The 10,064-nt window shown below is 37.7% G+C and overlaps 1 long non-coding RNA gene across 4 annotated transcripts; it reads right to left on the bottom strand.

The window, feature by feature from the left end:
• Positions 1-360: 360 nt before the first annotated feature.
• On the bottom strand, positions 361-4,021 carry LOC122068058. Of its 4 annotated transcripts, XR_006136965.1 has the most exons (6): positions 3,506-4,021; positions 3,303-3,413; positions 2,467-2,654; positions 2,142-2,231; positions 1,928-1,991; positions 361-1,749 (listed from the first exon to the last, which is right to left on the bottom strand). It is a non-coding gene; the product is annotated as an uncharacterized LOC122068058 (long non-coding RNA). The 4 variants fall into 4 exon arrangements; XR_006136964.1 differs by having other exon boundaries at positions 1,928-2,231; XR_006136963.1 differs by having other exon boundaries at positions 361-2,231.
• Positions 4,022-10,064: the final 6,043 nt, after the last annotated feature.

Genomic DNA, 10,064 nt, shown 5'->3' with positions numbered 1-10,064 from the left:
ATTTTTCCCATTCCACGTTCTCATTCTACAGCTCGAGTCGAGTCACCCTCCCGAATCAAGAAATTGCAGAGTTCTACTTCCATATCCTACTACTGTCATTGAAAAAAAATCCATCATTTCTGCAAGCATAACCAGCTCTCCATAGAATATCCGAAACGTGCAATGTCTCGAAAAAACCCAACCGTTGCTCTCCAGTGAACCCTGAACCCTCACACCATGGCTTCTGGTAGGGGGAACTTGGTTCTAGGCACCGATATCAACCATGGTTGCTAATCTCGCAATCATCCTTCTTGCCCAGTCAAGTCCACTGTCGGGATTAGACATCCTCAGGGAAGTCAGATTTCTCAAAGATTCGTAACTTTGCAGTTGAGCATTGGTCCTGAAGATCCTGATTGGAAGTTTTGCCAAAGAAATCGGGATGAACCTGAAGGGAGCTGGAATAATAGCCGTTGTCGAGGTCTACATGCGGTCGAGATTTGCATAGCTCACCGGAAAGGTCTCTGGCTCCAATTCCACAAAAATCAAATCATGAAGAGGCAATCTCTCTTCTCGGGGTTTGTTTCCCACTTCTGATATGATTATAGGCGGACCAAGTCCTTTGGGACAATAATAATGTACTGATCGATTAATGCTAGCTGACGAGAGAGAGCTCAACTAGGAGTTATTATGGTGGGTCAGGATACTCTTGAATCCCTATTAGAGAGTGTTGTGATTCTGTGAAGGGTCATATAATTGGGCTGATGAACAGAAACGTAAGATTTTGCCCAGAAGTTGTTCGATGAAATGTCGAAACAAACGCTGGAAAATCCGAAAAATCAAAATCTACCGTAAAATTTGTTTTATCGGCTATTTTACATCAAAACAAACGGAGCCTAACTCACAAAATCATGGGTGATGCCGTAGGCCATTACATCTATATATGGAATTCATAAACAGAATTTCTGACAATCCTAAACTAACTTGGAATTCAAAATATTACTTGGAAGTTGGAACAGCAAACCAGACTTGTATTTAACACTCTACACAAAATAAGATTCTAAAACTTAAGCATAAACCAAAAAGTAAAATCCAATCACATTCCCTAATAATTCTAGGAGTCCAACTTAACTATTAAATCCCATATTCCTAACTCGTTCCCTTACTCTAGGCCATTAAAGTGGCCGATTAAAACAAAAACACCTTGGATCAAAAGGTTCAATACACATGTAAGTCAACCCGAAGCTTATTTCCAATAAAACTAGCCCTTTTTTTGTGATTTACCAGATTTAAAAAATCAGAGAGAGGTCTCATAAACCTCTAACACCACCGAAAAAGGAAATAAATGAAATGAAACTCTTCAAAGAAAAAGGAATATAATCCAAAACTAGAATAGGAAATGTGGGTAACTTAGTGATGATAATGCCTAGCATTTCCTGTTGTATCTTCACCTTTGAAAAAAGAAAAAAGAAAAAAAAAAGGACTTACATTTGTAAATAAACTGGTTCAGATCAACCATGGGAGAAAAAAAAAAAAAAAAAAAAACGAACGAATGGGGAAAAAAAATCTGAGACAATCTAATTGTCATGCCATTCCAAGCCCTACCCCGAAACCAAGGGTGACCAGTGATCAGAGTCAGCACCATCCAGAAACAGACAAACCTTCAATCCCCGCTTGGTGCACGGTTCAAAATTATAGCTTCCTAATCTCCAAGTCTTACATTTCTTTATCTGTTTTGCTGTAGTTTGGAGTGGAGTAATTTGCATATTGGTACTGCACAAGAACAAAAATAATTCAAGGTTACATTTACACAAGAACCATAAGTTCTTCCAGTACTTCAAAGCCAAAACCGCCCATTAGATGATAGTAGCAACATTTCAACCAATAGGTAGTTTTGCATTGGAACCATACTGAAAGAACAAGACTAAACCAAGGCTAGGGAAGCAGAAACCTTAATGGCAGCAGAACACAGTAGAAGTACAAGTTTCCCATATGGTGAAGGACATGTGGAACCACTGGAAATTTCAGTACCAGGAACTTTCTATTAATTCAGGAACATTAAAATATTAAATATGAGAAACAGAAAATGAATTTTCCAGCACAATAGTCATTTAAAAGAGCCTATCAAGTATCAACATTAATTAAGGAAAGCTAGATTCAATAACCAGTTTTTGCTGGAGAAAAAACTGCAATCCAATCATTATTGATGCATTTTGAGAGCTAAATGTTATAGTCTCCCATTGACTAGTTTCACCCTGAAACAATGAAAAAATCCTGCATTAGTCTCTCTAATATCATTTAGAGCATTTTTTATATATGGTGAAATTGTAAAATACAGTGACCCTCTGGGTTCAAGATCCTTTCACAATTTAAGTACTCTGGAGCATGATACAAAACCAAGTAGTAATATTCCTACAGGGGAGAGTTTCGAAATGATTTGAACAGAAGAAAGAGGCTATATAAACAAAAAGCAGGAATCATCAAGGGTACCCCCAATCCAAGGAGAGTTGGTGTGGCTGTCACATAAGAAGATTTCTCAAGAGCAAGAATCTTGCTCTATGAATATCAATTCTTGCGAGAGGCTGACTGTCTCCACTTGACTTTGCTACTCCACAGCTCGCAAGACCCAATAGAGTCACCAGGAAAAGCAGCCCACTGATCCTCACAATCCCCATTTTCTGCAATCAATCAACAGAAGGGAAAAAAAGCTTAGAAGGAGTTTCAATGGAAACTTAATTGCATCACTTAAATATAAACAAGAATAAAATAAATCAGAACAAAACTTTGATTTTGGTTCCACATGACCCAAAAACTTAAGTGCAGAAAGTGATTCTTACCCACCAAATCTTGTGGCATGTTATAAATCAAATTCTCTCAATTGGAAAATAAAATTGGTATCCTTAACGATTGGTAACACCAGAGCACCTATGAACAGAGGCCACAGGCTTGTCTTCCAACCCTTTGTTGGGGTTGGAGAGCCTCATGTATCTTAGTTACATTCATCCGCACCCCTTTGACGCCTTTAATCAAACGTAAAATGTGCAAAACTCCACCACCATCATTGTTTTCTTAATTTTGTCTCTCTTTTCATTATGTTCAGTCACTATTTATACATGGAAGAGGAAGATACAATTGCTCTCTTCTGTCTCTTTCAAGCTTAGAAGCTGGTCTCTGTAATGCAACAAATCCAGAATGCTCTCCCTATTTCAAAACAGTAGTTCCAGGGAAGACATATAGACTAAGGATTTCAAGCCTGACTTCTCTATCAGCTTTGAATTTTGAAATAGAGGTAATTAAGGACCAATGATCTTCCTTGAATTACTTACCCAAATGTACCAATTCTTTCATACATCGACCGAATGGAGTTGCAGAGACTTCCATGCCAGCAGCCTCAATCGATCTAGTGCTTGTTTGAAAGCCTACAGGTATGGCATTCGCTGCAAAGTACAAAGCTGTGTCTGAGAGACAGCAAGGCATAAAAGAGAAGAGAAGAGAAGAGAAGAACAGGAAGAGGACCAAGAGATCATACCCAGATAGCATTCCACCCTTCTTACACAGAAAAATATCCTTACTTTTGCCCAATTCTCTTAAGGACCAAGAGATCATACCCAGACAACATTCCACCCTTCTTACAGAGAAAAAGATCCTTACTTTTGCCCAATTCTCCAAGGAACAAGAGATTATACCCAGATAGCATTCCACCCTTCTTACACAGAAAAATATCCTTACATTTGCCCAATTCTGTAAGATATGATGGAATTTGATTTACTATCCTCTCTAACAAAGAAAAAATCAGAAAACGAACCAATGGGGGAAAAAAAATCTGAGACCAATTGAAGGCTAATCTAATTGTCATGCCATTCCAAGCGCTGCCCTCGAAACAAGGGTGACAGAAACAGACAAACCTTCAATCCCCGCTTGCACTACCTGTGCACGGTTCAGCGTTATAGATCTCCAAGTCTAACCTTTCTTGAGGGCTTTATCTTCATTTTCAGGATATTCTTGCAGAGCTGATCTACTCTACGGCTCAAGTATTCCTTCAAACGCTTCTATGATGCCTATGTCCTTCATAACAGAGAAAGTTAGGTTATATTCCTGCCGCAACTTTGCAACGCTATTTCTTATGCCCACCCCCCACAAACGTATAGTGACGATTTTGAAGAAAAGATCTGAACCTATCATCATAAGATTTACTTCGGTGAAAATTTTAATACATAAGTCAATTTCTTCTTATACAAAGTTGCAGGACAGCCACGGCCGATATGACATTTGGTAATGCGACTATAAGGGGCTTTTTTTTTTTGTTCAATTTTCAATCGCCCGTAACTATTCTGCAGCTGTGTGTCGGAAGAAATTGACTTGTGTATCAAATTTTTCACCGAACTAAATCTTTTGATTGTAGGTTCAGATCTTTTCTTCAAAACCGTCACTATACGTTTGTGGGTGGGCATAAGAAATAGCGTTGCAAAATTGCGACAGAAATATAACCTGACTGTCTCTATTATGGGGGACATAGGCATCATTACTTCCCAGCAGAAGCCTTTGAATGAATACTTGAACCATAGGGTAGATCAGCTGTGCAAGAATATCCTGAAAATAAAGATAAAACCCTCAAGAAATGTTAGACTTGGAGCTTGGGGAGCTATTACGCTGAACCGTGCACCTGCAAACGGTCTTGAAGGTTGTCCCGTCACCCTTGATTTCGAGAACAGCGCTTGGAAGGGCATGACAATTAGATTAACCTTCGATGGGTCTCAGATTTTTTTTTTTTTTTCATTTTCTGATTTTTTCTTTGTCAAAGGATAATAAATCAAATTACATCATATAAAATTTCTTCAAAACCGATGCAAAGTTGGCAGGAATATAATGTAGGACATAGGCATAACAGTGTGTGTAGGAAGAAATTCGTCATTCTCACTTCAAATCCGACTATCAAAGTTTGAAGCCGGTTCCGGTGGAAGCTTTCAACTTTTTTACCCATTTTCCAGCTTTATGCTTTCATATAACTTCTCTACCACCTCCTCCGTCACGGTTCATCTCCATCTTCTTCGCCAAAAAAAAAAGAGAATCAAGAGGTTGTTGGTGTATGATGTCTTGTATTCCGTCGCAGTTTAATCTAGGGAGTACTGGTGCAGCACCTAGACAGCCAGGACGGCGGTCCCGCTAGCCGGTTAGCGGGCCGTGGGGGTTGCAAGGGGGGCAGGAGGCCCCCCTGCATAGCAGGGGGTGTAGGGGGGCGCAGCCCCGCTCGAATTTTTTATTTGAGGGCAATTATAGTTTAATCCGAATTAGGGTGGCAATTGTAGTTTAATCTGGATTAGGGTTTTTTCGCTATATATTTGTAGCGAGGGTTTCTTTCTCTGTAATGCAAGCAATACTGAGAGGTGTGAGGACGAGCGCTGTAACTCTATTCTCCATTGATAGTGAAGCAAGATCTCATCTCACCGGGGACGTAGGCAACCTTGCCGAACCTCGTAAAATCCATGTGCATTGTTTGTTTTGTTTTTTCATTATCTTCTGCATCATTTTAGGGTTGCGTTTCTACAGAGGTTTGGACTAAACTACATCTAGGATCATCAAGATAATTGAGGGAGAAAGGATTTCAGAAATCTTACCTGCGTTTTTCTTCCCAGCTAGCAATTGACCCAAAGCTTCCGCTACTCACTCACTCACGGTCTATCTGAAACCCTCTTCTTCCTGCCATTTCTCTCTGAAACCCTTCCTCCTCAGCCAGTAAAATAGCTTCCCCTTCATTCTTCTGGAACTGTAGATCAGCTCAACTAGGTCTCCTCCTCCTTTAGATACGAGGAACCCTTCTTTTATAGGAACCAGATCCCATCTTGGAGAAGTGAGAATCGTTACAATCGCTCGCCCCTCCTCCTTTTCCTTCGGCTTCTCTCCGTCTTCTTCTGGATTCTTCTATCTTCTCGACCTTGAGTTTTGAGTCTCCTCTCTTAAGCTTACCGTGAACGAACACCGATGACCACTGTATGACCATAATTGGGAGGGCGCGGTGAATTATATGATCCCTTCGACATATTCGGTTTGACCCGAGGCGAGGTCGTGACCGTGATCAAGCTTTGCTCCTAGATAAGTGGGAAATGAAGTATGGAAAAGGTGCATTGTGGAGAGTCAACTTGGGACATTTGTGAGGATATTTCGTCTTCCTCAACATTGATTAGTCTCTCTACGGGTGTTTGTGTTGTTTTTGTGTTTACTCTTTTGTAGTCGGTCTTGGATCAGTTGTGGAGTTGTAGAACTCTTTGAAACTTCTCTCTTTTCCTTTTGCCAGAGATGGAGATTCCCTTTTCTCTATGTATAGTTACAAGTTTTATATGAACCATTTATAATCTACAGTGTTTAGATTGTATTGTGGCATGTAGGAAAAAGGCATCAATATCCCATGTCCAAGATAAACGAAGGACAAAACATCAACACGATAAAAGCATTTTAGATGTCATTGAAATCTTACCACCTTTCCTGCATGGGAGCTTCAAAACTTCTCCAGCAACATCTGATTGCCCCATGAATTGTGAATGAATTGTAAGTAACACATGACTCAGAATAAAGCTGCCACTAGAGCACACAAGCAAATGGTGGACTAACAACCGTCACCAGATGTTCACTGTCCTATCATCAATCGTTGATTCATAGTCTTTGAATATCCCTGTGCTTTGAGCGCCCAAAAATTAATATTCGAAGCCGTTTCTTTCCTTTTCTTTTCTCTCACGTGGAGATTTGCTTTTATATTCCTTTTACTTTTTTTATATTTTTTTCTCCCTCTCATGAAACTTAACCGTGCGAGGATCTCACATTTCAATATTGTTCTTATCGGAATTTTTTAATTTGGATTTTTTTGTGGGCCCCTCTCTCCCCACGTGGGATAGGAAGTGGGTCCTACATTCCTATTTTTGTGGACAAGTAGCATCAATATCCTCTGTTCACTGATCAAGTTTTAATTTAAGTAAAATTGGTCAAGTGACAAAATCATTGACAACGAGAACAAGTAAACCTTATCTCAACTTAATAGAGTCTGCCACATAGATCTAAGTAAAGACAAGAAAGAAGGCAAGTAAAAGAACGAAACAAATTACTAAACACATTAATGAAGAATAATACAACTATAGGGGGTCTGCTTCCCTGGATGTTAGCCATCCATTACACTCTATTCGTTGCTATACTCGGGACCTTTCCTATGGTCATTTTCGGTCTACCTTTAACTCATTTAGATCAAGTGACAAAATATAACTTTGAAAATATATGACAACATTAGGGTGCATGGCAAAATTGATAGCCAAAAGATACACGTGTATCGACATACATGAAAAGGTATTTGATTGAATTTGAATATAAAACCTGGCATAGGCTAATCCAAATATTTCCCCATATATACAATGGTCTTGTTGTTAAATCACCATTCCATGTAGCGGACCTAGTTGGGTAATCAAGTGACTCGTCTCTCTTGACTTCACAGTGTATGGAATCTTTTTTATTTTCTATATTTCTAAGGTTATCAATGCCCATGATCCCAAGTAACCTATTTAAATATGGCAATGAATGCATTGCCTATTACATAACTGTGTGGGATTAATAATATGTAAGTTTTAACTCATCTTCAATGATTAAAAATAATATGTTAGTAACAAAAAGATTCGATCTTCGTACAAAACTCATATCATGCCTTAAATTAATTGCCAACCAAGAGATCCCTTTCTAAGCATGCAGAGTCGCAGACCCTTCTAATGCATTTATACATTTAACATTTCCTTCTTTTAAGATTTTATTTCTGTAGGGAAAATGTTTTGGGGTTTGCACTTTCAAATTATTGCAATCTAGATTCTAATCCAACAGTTTTAAGATTTATCCTCTGGCTTATAAGTGTGTCAATCCCTTAAATATCCATAGTCATGTGAGGGTAATAATGAAATGATTATGAAAATAAAACATGTACCATAAGCGATAAGGGTGTCAATTCGAACTGAAAGCAAAAACCTAAACTAGATCTGAATCAAATCAAATAGAATATATCACAATTTGGAATTAGGGAACAGAATAAATGAGGGATTTGGTTATTTTTGGTTCCAGATTACAGTTAGAAGCAGAATCGACCTGAATTTGATTATGAATATATTATAGTATGAATACACTATAATACTGATATATTATAATACATTTTTCTAATATTAGTATTAGACATTATAATACTACTATTAGAAACCATAACCGAACCATGTAGAAACCGAATTTGAAAATCAAATAGGAACCAGATCCATACCAGAACTGGACAAATTCAATATGAGTACCAATTTTCATGACGGAGTTGGGATTTAATCTGGTTTCGTATCACACTAATACTCCCTAGAACCGAACTGAATTCTGGTTCAGGACCAATTTACATGGTTAACTAGCTATTGCCTTACTAATAATTTATTATGTTATAAAAAAGATTATTATAAAAAATAAAAACATAAATAGAAATTTCACTGCCTTGATAAGATGCATGTTAGGTGTTGTTAACAAGTATTAGAAGTCATGAATTTATTATGAATTATTATGAATAGAGGACACAAAATCGTCATACCTTACTGCATGATATTTGTTTATAACAACTTATACCCTAGAGGCATTCACTATGTTCCACACACTCTTTTTAAGCTTTTATCTCTCAATTTGAATTTATATTATTAAAATAAGAGAAAGAATTTCAACGATGAAAATTCAAATCGTTAAGACTAAGGAATTGGACGAAACCAGTTTGTCCAAATGACGGCTATAGTTGATCTCAAGACAATTTCGGATCATATCTTTCACAACCAACTCAACCCCATCAACCGTACATTGCATAAGATTCAATGTTTTACTCAACTTTATATTTCCATGCCCTAATTGAATTACAAACAAATTGGCCTTCTGCGAGAAATTCTCTATGAGATAAACAATAAATTTTGATACCTTATGGTTGTTTCTGTACAAAAGTTGCCAATGAAATGAGAGTTTTTCAGGCTAAGGAAATAAGATTCGGAAATTGGGAAAATATCTTAGCTGAAGATTAGATCAACTATGCAAAAAGATTCTAAACGTAAAGATCAAGGCTTTAAAGAATATAAGATTTGGAAATTAGGAAAACACATAACTGAACAGGGCACAGATAGTCCAAGCCACGATTGAGGTATTTGTTTCTTTCCAAATGGGGAGGATCCTAATTAGAGGGCACCCTTGGTTTGGCGGAAATTTTTGGAATTGGTTAGCAAGAAACCTTCAAACTGGTCAAGTATACTCAGGATTCTGGAGGAAAGACCTGACCAACGATCAATAGAGTAGATTTGGTGAAAACTTTGATAAAGAATGTAATTACACCCGACACAAAATTGCAGTATCGCTACTGGTGATATGACATAGTTTGAGATATCAATGCGTCATTCAATTTCAAAACCCACAACTAAATTATGGAGCTGTGTTCGGTGAGCTGTGAATCAAGACCTCGTACGAGAATGATACTCGTACGGTTTTTATCCACACTTGAACTCCACTCAAAACAAAACCAATTAAAAGAAGAGAGAGTTAAGTGGAATCCAATTGTAGATCAAACACCATACGAAAATCATTGTCGTACGAAGACCCGATCCATACTCTAGGCCAAGGGGCTAGGGGTTACGAGTACCAATGTGCAATAAGAAAGTTCTTTCGGTTTTTGTTTTATCTATTAACTAGTATTATTAAGGATTATTAAGGATTGTGGAACCCTTTTTCATTATAGTGAAAAACAGTCAGCATAACTACCTAAGAAAGGCATAAATGTACATCCTACCTAACCAAACAAACCTCTAGAGCATCATATCATGTGTTTTGTAGATGAATATATTAATCTGAAATTTTGAAAATAAAAATCTATACATAATAAAGGGAATCTGCGGAGAATTGAGATTCCTACATGTCCATGACGGTCAATGGCAACACGAGGAAGCATTCATAGAGATTTTACACTCAACAAAAGAAGAAGTTTGCTATTTGCCCTTTCAAAATAGGAAAAAGAGAGTTATTATGTCATTTGTTTTAAGAGCCTTTATTGTCTTACATGTTTTTAGTAC

The sequence above is a fragment of the Macadamia integrifolia genome, unplaced genomic scaffold, assembly GCF_013358625.1.
Source record: "Macadamia integrifolia cultivar HAES 741 unplaced genomic scaffold, SCU_Mint_v3 scaffold337, whole genome shotgun sequence".
NCBI lineage: Eukaryota > Viridiplantae > Streptophyta > Magnoliopsida > Proteales > Proteaceae > Macadamia > Macadamia integrifolia.
The sequence above is the reverse complement of the archived record's forward strand: the minus strand, read 5'-3'. Positions and strand labels throughout refer to the sequence as shown.